Consider the following 10,292-nt stretch of genomic DNA (forward strand, 5'->3'; position numbering starts at 1 on the left):
GTTCAGTGACACAGCGTCAGGCGGACCTGCACTCGGGGCAGTGTCTTCGCAGTGGAGGAAAGAAGAGAGAAGAAGGACGGACTCGGGGCAGGTTGGATTCTGTGAGTTCAGTGCAGGCTCCAGCTCTTAGGGTTCCATAACGTATATAGGAAGAACACGACCCTTGCTCCTCCCGGCTCTGGACCACTCCCAAAGCTTCAACAACCGTGATGAAAGTGTGCGTCAGGGTGCACTCGCCCTAGTTGTGAGACGGTCGAAGGATGGAAGGGGTGGGCACTGAGTCTGTGGGAACCATGCAGAGTGGCGTACAGGGCCCTAGCCTCGCACCTCCATGTTAGGGACCATCAGCTGGTCTGTGTTCAGCAAAAGAGCTTCAGGCGGACACCCACTCGTGGCAGTGTCTTCCCACTTGAGGAAAGAAGGGAGAACAAAGACAGACTCTGGGCAGGTTGGGTTCTGTGATTTCAGGGCAGGCTCCAGCTCGGAGGTTTCCAAAACGTATAAAGGAAGAACTTGAGCTTTGGTCCTCCGTCCTCTATACCTCTCAGAAACGCATCCAAATGCGTGAGGAGAGTGTGCGTAGGACGGACTGGCCACAGTTTGCAGACAGCCGAAAGAAGGAAGCGGTTGCATCTGACTCTGCTGGAATCAGGCAGACTGGCCTACAGGGCCCAAGGCTCACCCGTCCATGTTGGTGACCATCAAAATGACTGTGTCCAGCGAACCCTCTTCAGGCGGACCCCCACTCGGGGCAGTGTCTTCCCAGTGGAGGAAAGAAGAGAGAAGAAGGACGGACTCGGGGCAGGTTGGATTCTGTGAGTTCAGTGCAGGCTCCAGCTCTTAGGGTTCCACAACGTATATAGGAAGAACACGACCTTTGCTCCTCCCGACTCTGGACCACACCCAAAGCTTCAACATTCGTGAGGATAGTGTGCGTCAGGACGGACTCGCCACAGTTTTGAGACAGGCCAAGGTTGGAAACCGTTGCATCTGTCTCTGCTGGAAACATGCAGACAGGCGTACACGTCCCTAGTCTCACACGTCCCACCGGAGGCCATCGGAAGGTCTGTGTTCAGTGACACAGCGTCAGGCGAACCCCCACTCGGGGCAGTGTCTTCCCAGTGGAGGAAAGAAGAGAGAAGATGGACGGACGCGGGGCAGGTTGGATTCTGTGACTTCAGTGCAGGCTCCAGCTCTTAGGGTTCCAACGCTATAGAGGAAGAACACGACCTTTGCTCCTCCCGACTCTGTACCTCTCACAAAGCTTCAACAACCGTGATGAAAGTGTGCGTAAGGACAGACTCGCCACAGTTTTGAGACAGGCCAAGGTTGGAAACCGTTGCAAATGACGCTGCTGGAAACATGCAGACTGGCGTACACAGCCCTCGTCTCGCACGTCCCTACCGGTGGCCATCGGAAGGTCTGTGTTCAGTGACACAGCGTCAGGCGGACCCGCACTCGGGGCAGTGTCTTCGCAGTGGAGGAAAGAAGAGAGAAGAAGGACGGACTCGGGGCAGGTTGGATTCTGTGAGTTCAGTGCAGGCTCCAGCTCTTAGGGTTCCATAACGTATATAGGAAGAACACGACCCTTTCTCCTCCCGACTCTGGACCACTCCCAAAGCTTCAACAACCGTGATGAAAGTGTGCGTCAGGGCGGACTCGCCCTAGTTGTGAGACGGTCAAAGGATGGAAGGGGTGGGCACTGAGTCTGTGGGAACCATGCAGAGTGGCGTACAGGGCCCTAGCCTCGCACCTCCATGTTAGGGACCATCAGCTGGTCTGTGTTCAGCAAAAGAGCTTCAGGCGGACACCCACTCGTGGCAGTGTCTTCCCACTTGAGGAAAGAAGGGAGAACAAAGACAGACTCTGGGCAGGTTGGGTTCTGTGATTTCAGGGCAGGCTCCAGCTCGGAGGTTTCCAAAACGTATAAAGGAAGAACTTGAGCTTTGGTCCTCCGTCCTCTATACCTCTCAGAAACGCATCCAAATGCGTGAGGAGAGTGTGCGTAGGACGGACTGGCCACAGTTTGCAGACAGCCGAAAGAAGGAAGCGGTTGCATCTGACTCTGCTGGAATCAGGCAGACTGGCCTACAGGGCCCAAGGCTCACCCGTCCATGTTGGTGACCATCAAAATGACTGTGTCCAGCGAACCCTCTTCAGGCGGACCCCCACTCGGGGCAGTGTCTTCCCAGTGGAGGAAAGAAGAGAGAAGAAGGACGGACTCGGGGCAGGTTGGATTCTGTGAGTTCAGTGCAGGCTCCAGCTCTTAGGGTTCCACAACGTATATAGGAAGAACACGACCTTTGCTCCTCCCGACTCTGGACCACTCCCAAAGCTTCAACATTCGTGAGGATAGTGTGCGTCAGGACGGACTCGCCACAGTTTTGAGACAGGCCAAGGTTGGAAACCGTTGCATCTGTCTCTGCTGGAAACATGCAGACAGGCGTACACGTCCCTAGTCTCACACGTCCCACCGGAGGCCATCGGAAGGTCTGTGTTCAGTGACACAGCGTCAGGCGAACCCCCACTCGGGGCAGTGTCTTCCCAGTGGAGGAAAGAAGAGAGAAGAAGGACGGACTCGGGGCAGGTTGGATTCTGTGACTTCAGTGCAGGCTCCAGCTCTTAGGGTTCCAACGCTATAGAGGAAGAACACGACCTTTGCTCCTCCCGACTCTGTACCTCTCACAAAGCTTCAACAACCGTGATGAAAGTGTGCGTAAGGACAGACTCGCCACAGTTTTGAGACAGGCCAAGGTTGGAAACCGTTGCAAATGACGCTGCTGGAAACATGCAGACTGGCGTACACAGCCCTCGTCTCGCACGTCCCTACCGGTGGCCATCGGAAGGTCTGTGTTCAGTGACACAGCGTCAGGCGGACCCGCACTCGGGGCAGTGTCTTCGCAGTGGAGGAAAGAAGAGAGAAGAAGGACGGACTCGGGGCAGGTTGGATTCTGTGAGTTCAGTGCAGGCTCCAGCTCTTAGGGTTCCATAACGTATATAGGAAGAACACGACCCTTTCTCCTCCCGACTCTGGACCACTCCCAAAGCTTCAACAACCGTGATGAAAGTGTGCGTCAGGGCGGACTCGCCCTAGTTGTGAGACGGTCGAAGGATGGAAGGGGTGGGCACTGAGTCTGTGGGAACCATGCAGAGTGGCGTACAGGGCCCTAGCCTCGCACCTCCATGTTAGGGACCATCAGCTGGTCTGTGTTCAGCAAAAGAGCTTCAGGCGGACACCCACTCGTGGCAGTGTCTTCCCACTTGAGGAAAGAAGGGAGAACAAAGACAGACTCTGGGCAGGTTGGGTTCTGTGATTTCAGGGCAGGCTCCAGCTCGGAGGTTTCCAAAACGTATAAAGGAAGAACTTGAGCTTTGGTCCTCCGTCCTCTATACCTCTCAGAAACGCATCCAAATGCGTGAGGAGAGTGTGCGTAGGACGGACTGGCCACAGTTTGCAGACAGCCGAAAGAAGGAAGCGGTTGCATCTGACTCTGCTGGAATCAGGCAGACTGGCCTACAGGGCCCAAGGCTCACCCGTCCATGTTGGTGACCATCAAAATGACTGTGTCCAGCGAACCCTCTTCAGGCGGACCCCCACTCGGGGCAGTGTCTTCCCAGTGGAGGAAAGAAGAGAGAAGAAGGACGGACTCGGGGCAGGTTGGATTCTGTGAGTTCAGTGCAGGCTCCAGCTCTTAGGGTTCCACAACGTATATAGGAAGAACACGACCTTTGCTCCTCCCGACTCTGGACCACTCCCAAAGCTTCAACATTCGTGAGGATAGTGTGCGTCAGGACGGACTCGCCACAGTTTTGAGACAGGCCAAGGTTGGAAACCGTTGCATCTGTCTCTGCTGGAAACATGCAGACAGGCGTACACGTCCCTAGTCTCACACGTCCCACCGGAGGCCATCGGAAGGTCTGTGTTCAGTGACACAGCGTCAGGCGAACCCCCACTCGGGGCAGTGTCTTCGCAGTGGAGGAAAGAAGAGAGAAGAAGGACGGACTCGGGGCAGGTTGGATTCTGTGACTTCAGTGCAGGCTCCAGCTCTTAGGGTTCCAAGCTATAGAGGAAGAACATGACCTTTGCTCCTCCCGACTCTGTACCTCTCACAAAGCTTCAACAACCGTGATGAAAGTGTGCGTAAGGACAGACTCGCCACAGTTTTGAGACAGGCCAAGGTTGGAAACCGTTGCAAATGACGCTGCTGGAAACATGCAGACTGGTGTACACAGCCCTCGTCTCGCACGTCCCTACCGGTGGCCATCGGAAGGTCTGTGTTCAGTGACACAGCGTCAGGCGGACCCCCACTCGGGGCAGTGTCTTCGCAGTGGAGGAAAGAAGAGCGAAGAGGACGGACCCTGGGCCGGTTGGATTCTGTGAGTTCAGTGCAGGCTCCAGCTCGTAGGTTTCCAAAACCTATCTAGGAAGAACACGCACTTTGGTCCTCCCTCCTCTGGACCGCTCAGAAACGCAACCCAATTCGTGAGGAAAGTGTGCGTAAGGACGGACTCGCCCTAGTTGTGAGACGGTCAAAGGATGGAAGGGGTGGGCACTGAGTCTGTGGGAACCATGCAGAGTGGCGTACAGGGCCCTAGCCTCGCAACTCCATGTTAGGGACCATCAGCTGGTCTGTGTTCAGCAAAAGAGCTTCAGGCGGACACCCACTCGTGGCAGTGTCTTCCCACTTGAGGAAAGAAGGGAGAACAAAGACAGACTCTGGGCAGGTTGGGTTCTGTGATTTCAGGGCAGGCTCCAGCTCGGAGGTTTCCAAAACGTATAAAGGAAGAACTTGAGCTTTGGTCCTCCGTCCTCTATACCTCTCAGAAACGCATCCAAATGCGTGAGGAGAGTGTGCGTAGGACGGACTGGCCACAGTTTGCAGACAGCCGAAAGAAGGAAGCGGTTGCATCTGACTCTGCTGGAATCAGGCAGACTGGCCTACAGGGCCCAAGGCTCACCCGTCCATGTTGGTGACCATCAAAATGACTGTGTCCAGCGAACCCTCTTCAGGCGGACCCCCCACACGGGGCAGTGTCTTCCCAGTGGAGGAAAGAAGAGAGAAGAAGGACGGACTCGGGGCAGGTTGGATTCTGTGAGTTCAGTGCAGGCTCCAGCTCTTAGGGTTCCACAACGTATATAGGAAGAACACGACCTTTGCTCCTCCCGACTCTGGACCACTCCCAAAGCCTCAACATTCGTGAGGATAGTGTGCGTCAGGACGGACTCGCCACAGTTTTGAGACAGGCCAAGGTTGGACACCGTTGCATCTGTCTCTGCTGGAAACATGCAGACAGGCGTACACGTCCCTAGTCTCACACGTCCCACCGGAGGCCATCGGAAGGTCTGTGTTCAGTGATACAGCGTCAGGCGAACCCCCACTCGGGGCAGTGTCTTCCCAGTGGAGGAAAGAAGAGAGAAGAAGGACGGACGCGGGGCAGGTTGGATTCTGTGACTTCAGTGCAGGCTCCAGCTCTTAGGGTTCCAACTCTATAGAGGAAGAACACGACCTTTGCTCCTCCCGACTCTGTAACTCTCACAAAGCTTCAACAACCGTGATGAAAGTGTGCGTAAGGACAGACTCACCACAGTTTTGAGACAGGCCAAGGTTGGAAACCGTTGCAAATGACGCTGCTGGAAACATGCAGACTGGCGTACACAGCCCTCGTCTCGCACGTCCCTACCGGTGGCCATCGGAAGGTCTGTGTTCAGTGACACAGCGTCAGGCGGACCTGCACTCGGGGCAGTGTCTTCGCAGTGGAGGAAAGAAGAGAGAAGAAGGACGGACTCGGGGCAGGTTGGATTCTGTGAGTTCAGTGCAGGCTCCAGCTCTTAGGGTTCCATAACGTATATAGGAAGAACACGACCCTTGCTCCTCCCGGCTCTGGACCACTCCCAAAGCTTCAACAACCGTGATGAAAGTGTGCGTCAGGGTGCACTCGCCCTAGTTGTGAGACGGTCGAAGGATGGAAGGGGTGGGCACTGAGTCTGTGGGAACCATGCAGAGTGGCGTACAGGGCCCTAGCCTCGCACCTCCATGTTAGGGACCATCAGCTGGTCTGTGTTCAGCAAAAGAGCTTCAGGCGGACACCCACTCGTGGCAGTGTCTTCCCACTTGAGGAAAGAAGGGAGAACAAAGACAGACTCTGGGCAGGTTGGGTTCTGTGATTTCAGGGCAGGCTCCAGCTCGGAGGTTTCCAAAACGTATAAAGGAAGAACTTGAGCTTTGGTCCTCCGTCCTCTATACCTCTCAGAAACGCATCCAAATGCGTGAGGAGAGTGTGCGTAGGACGGACTGGCCACAGTTTGCAGACAGCCGAAAGAAGGAAGCGGTTGCATCTGACTCTGCTGGAATCAGGCAGACTGGCCTACAGGGCCCAAGGCTCACCCGTCCATGTTGGTGACCATCAAAATGACTGTGTCCAGCGAACCCTCTTCAGGCGGACCCCCACTCGGGGCAGTGTCTTCCCAGTGGAGGAAAGAAGAGAGAAGAAGGACGGACTCGGGGCAGGTTGGATTCTGTGAGTTCAGTGCAGGCTCCAGCTCTTAGGGTTCCACAACGTATATAGGAAGAACACGACCTTTGCTCCTCCCGACTCTGGACCACACCCAAAGCTTCAACATTCGTGAGGATAGTGTGCGTCAGGACGGACTCGCCACAGTTTTGAGACAGGCCAAGGTTGGAAACCGTTGCATCTGTCTCTGCTGGAAACATGCAGACAGGCGTACACGTCCCTAGTCTCACACGTCCCACCGGAGGCCATCGGAAGGTCTGTGTTCAGTGACACAGCGTCAGGCGAACCCCCACTCGGGGCAGTGTCTTCCCAGTGGAGGAAAGAAGAGAGAAGATGGACGGACGCGGGGCAGGTTGGATTCTGTGACTTCAGTGCAGGCTCCAGCTCTTAGGGTTCCAACGCTATAGAGGAAGAACACGACCTTTGCTCCTCCCGACTCTGTACCTCTCACAAAGCTTCAACAACCGTGATGAAAGTGTGCGTAAGGACAGACTCGCCACAGTTTTGAGACAGGCCAAGGTTGGAAACCGTTGCAAATGACGCTGCTGGAAACATGCAGACTGGCGTACACAGCCCTCGTCTCGCACGTCCCTACCGGTGGCCATCGGAAGGTCTGTGTTCAGTGACACAGCGTCAGGCGGACCCGCACTCGGGGCAGTGTCTTCGCAGTGGAGGAAAGAAGAGAGAAGAAGGACGGACTCGGGGCAGGTTGGATTCTGTGAGTTCAGTGCAGGCTCCAGCTCTTAGGGTTCCATAACGTATATAGGAAGAACACGACCCTTTCTCCTCCCGACTCTGGACCACTCCCAAAGCTTCAACAACCGTGATGAAAGTGTGCGTCAGGGCGGACTCGCCCTAGTTGTGAGACGGTCAAAGGATGGAAGGGGTGGGCACTGAGTCTGTGGGAACCATGCAGAGTGGCGTACAGGGCCCTAGCCTCGCACCTCCATGTTAGGGACCATCAGCTGGTCTGTGTTCAGCAAAAGAGCTTCAGGCGGACACCCACTCGTGGCAGTGTCTTCCCACTTGAGGAAAGAAGGGAGAACAAAGACAGACTCTGGGCAGGTTGGGTTCTGTGATTTCAGGGCAGGCTCCAGCTCGGAGGTTTCCAAAACGTATAAAGGAAGAACTTGAGCTTTGGTCCTCCGTCCTCTATACCTCTCAGAAACGCATCCAAATGCGTGAGGAGAGTGTGCGTAGGACGGACTGGCCACAGTTTGCAGACAGCCGAAAGAAGGAAGCGGTTGCATCTGACTCTGCTGGAATCAGGCAGACTGGCCTACAGGGCCCAAGGCTCACCCGTCCATGTTGGTGACCATCAAAATGACTGTGTCCAGCGAACCCTCTTCAGGCGGACCCCCACTCGGGGCAGTGTCTTCCCAGTGGAGGAAAGAAGAGAGAAGAAGGACGGACTCGGGGCAGGTTGGATTCTGTGAGTTCAGTGCAGGCTCCAGCTCTTAGGGTTCCACAACGTATATAGGAAGAACACGACCTTTGCTCCTCCCGACTCTGGACCACTCCCAAAGCTTCAACATTCGTGAGGATAGTGTGCGTCAGGACGGACTCGCCACAGTTTTGAGACAGGCCAAGGTTGGAAACCGTTGCATCTGTCTCTGCTGGAAACATGCAGACAGGCGTACACGTCCCTAGTCTCACACGTCCCACCGGAGGCCATCGGAAGGTCTGTGTTCAGTGACACAGCGTCAGGCGAACCCCCACTCGGGGCAGTGTCTTCGCAGTGGAGGAAAGAAGAGAGAAGAAGGACGGACTCGGGGCAGGTTGGATTCTGTGACTTCAGTGCAGGCTCCAGCTCTTAGGGTTCCAACGCTATAGAGGAAGAACATGACCTTTGCTCCTCCCGACTCTGTACCTCTCACAAAGCTTCAACAACCGTGATGAAAGTGTGCGTAAGGACAGACTCGCCACAGTTTTGAGACAGGCCAAGGTTGGAAACCGTTGCAAATGACGCTGCTGGAAACATGCAGACTGGTGTACACAGCCCTCGTCTCGCACGTCCCTACCGGTGGCCATCGGAAGGTCTGTGTTCAGTGACACAGCGTCAGGCGGACCCCCACTCGGGGCAGTGTCTTCGCAGTGGAGGAAAGAAGAGCGAAGAGGACGGACCCTGGGCCGGTTGGATTCTGTGAGTTCAGTGCAGGCTCCAGCTCGTAGGTTTCCAAAACCTATCTAGGAAGAACACGCACTTTGGTCCTCCCTCCTCTGGACCGCTCAGAAACGCAACCCAATTCGTGAGGAAAGTGTGCGTAAGGACGGACTCGCCCTAGTTGTGAGACGGTCAAAGGATGGAAGGGGTGGGCACTGAGTCTGTGGGAACCATGCAGAGTGGCGTACAGGGCCCTAGCCTCGCACCTCCATGTTAGGGACCATCAGCTGGTCTGTGTTCAGCAAAAGAGCTTCAGGCGGACACCCACTCGTGGCAGTGTCTTCCCACTTGAGGAAAGAAGGGAGAACAAAGACAGACTCTGGGCAGGTTGGGTTCTGTGATTTCAGGGCAGGCTCCAGCTCGGAGGTTTCCAAAACGTATAAAGGAAGAACTTGAGCTTTGGTCCTCCGTCCTCTATACCTCTCAGAAACGCATCCAAATGCGTGAGGAGAGTGTGCGTAGGACGGACTGGCCACAGTTTGCAGACAGCCGAAAGAAGGAAGCGGTTGCATCTGACTCTGCTGGAATCAGGCAGACTGGCCTACAGGGCCCAAGGCTCACCCGTCCATGTTGGTGACCATCAAAATGACTGTGTCCAGCGAACCCTCTTCAGGCGGACCCCCCACACGGGGCAGTGTCTTCCCAGTGGAGGAAAGAAGAGAGAAGAAGGACGGACTCGGGGCAGGTTGGATTCTGTGAGTTCAGTGCAGGCTCCAGCTCTTAGGGTTCCACAACGTATATAGGAAGAACACGACCTTTGCTCCTCCCGACTCTGGACCACTCCCAAAGCCTCAACATTCGTGAGGATAGTGTGCGTCAGGACGGACTCGCCACAGTTTTGAGACAGGCCAAGGTTGGAAACCGTTGGATCTGTCTCTGCTGGAAACATGCAGACAGGCGTACACGTCCCTAGTCTCACACGTCCCACCGGAGGCCATCGGAAGGTCTGTGTTCAGTGACACAGCGTCAGGCGAACCCCCACTCGGGGCAGTGTCTTCCCAGTGGAGGAAAGAAGAGAGAAGATGGACGGACGCGGGGCAGGTTGGATTCTGTGACTTCAGTGCAGGCTCCAGCTCTTAGGGTTCCAACGCTATAGAGGAAGAACACGACCTTTGCTCCTCCCGACTCTGTACCTCTCACAAAGCTTCAACAACCGTGATGAAAGTGTGCGTAAGGACAGACTCGCCACAGTTTTGAGACAGGCCAAGGTTGGAAACCGTTGCAAATGACGCTGCTGGAAACATGCAGACTGGCGTACACAGCCCTCGTCTCGCACGTCCCTACCGGTGGCCATCGGAAGGTCTGTGTTCAGTGACACAGCGTCAGGCGGACCCGCACTCGGGGCAGTGTCTTCGCAGTGGAGGAAAGAAGAGAGAAGAAGGACGGACTCGGGGCAGGTTGGATTCTGTGAGTTCAGTGCAGGCTCCAGCTCTTAGGGTTCCATAACGTATATAGGAAGAACACGACCCTTGCTCCTCCCGACTCTGGACCACTCCCAAAGCTTCAACAACCGTGATGAAAGTGTGCGTCAGGACGGACTCGCCACAGTTTTGAGACAGGCCAAGGTTGGAAACCGTTGCATCTGTCTCTGCTGGAAACATGCAGACAGGCGTAC

The sequence above is a fragment of the Martes martes genome (genome assembly GCF_963455335.1).
Source record: "Martes martes genome assembly, chromosome: 12".
Taxonomy (NCBI): domain Eukaryota; kingdom Metazoa; phylum Chordata; class Mammalia; order Carnivora; family Mustelidae; genus Martes; species Martes martes.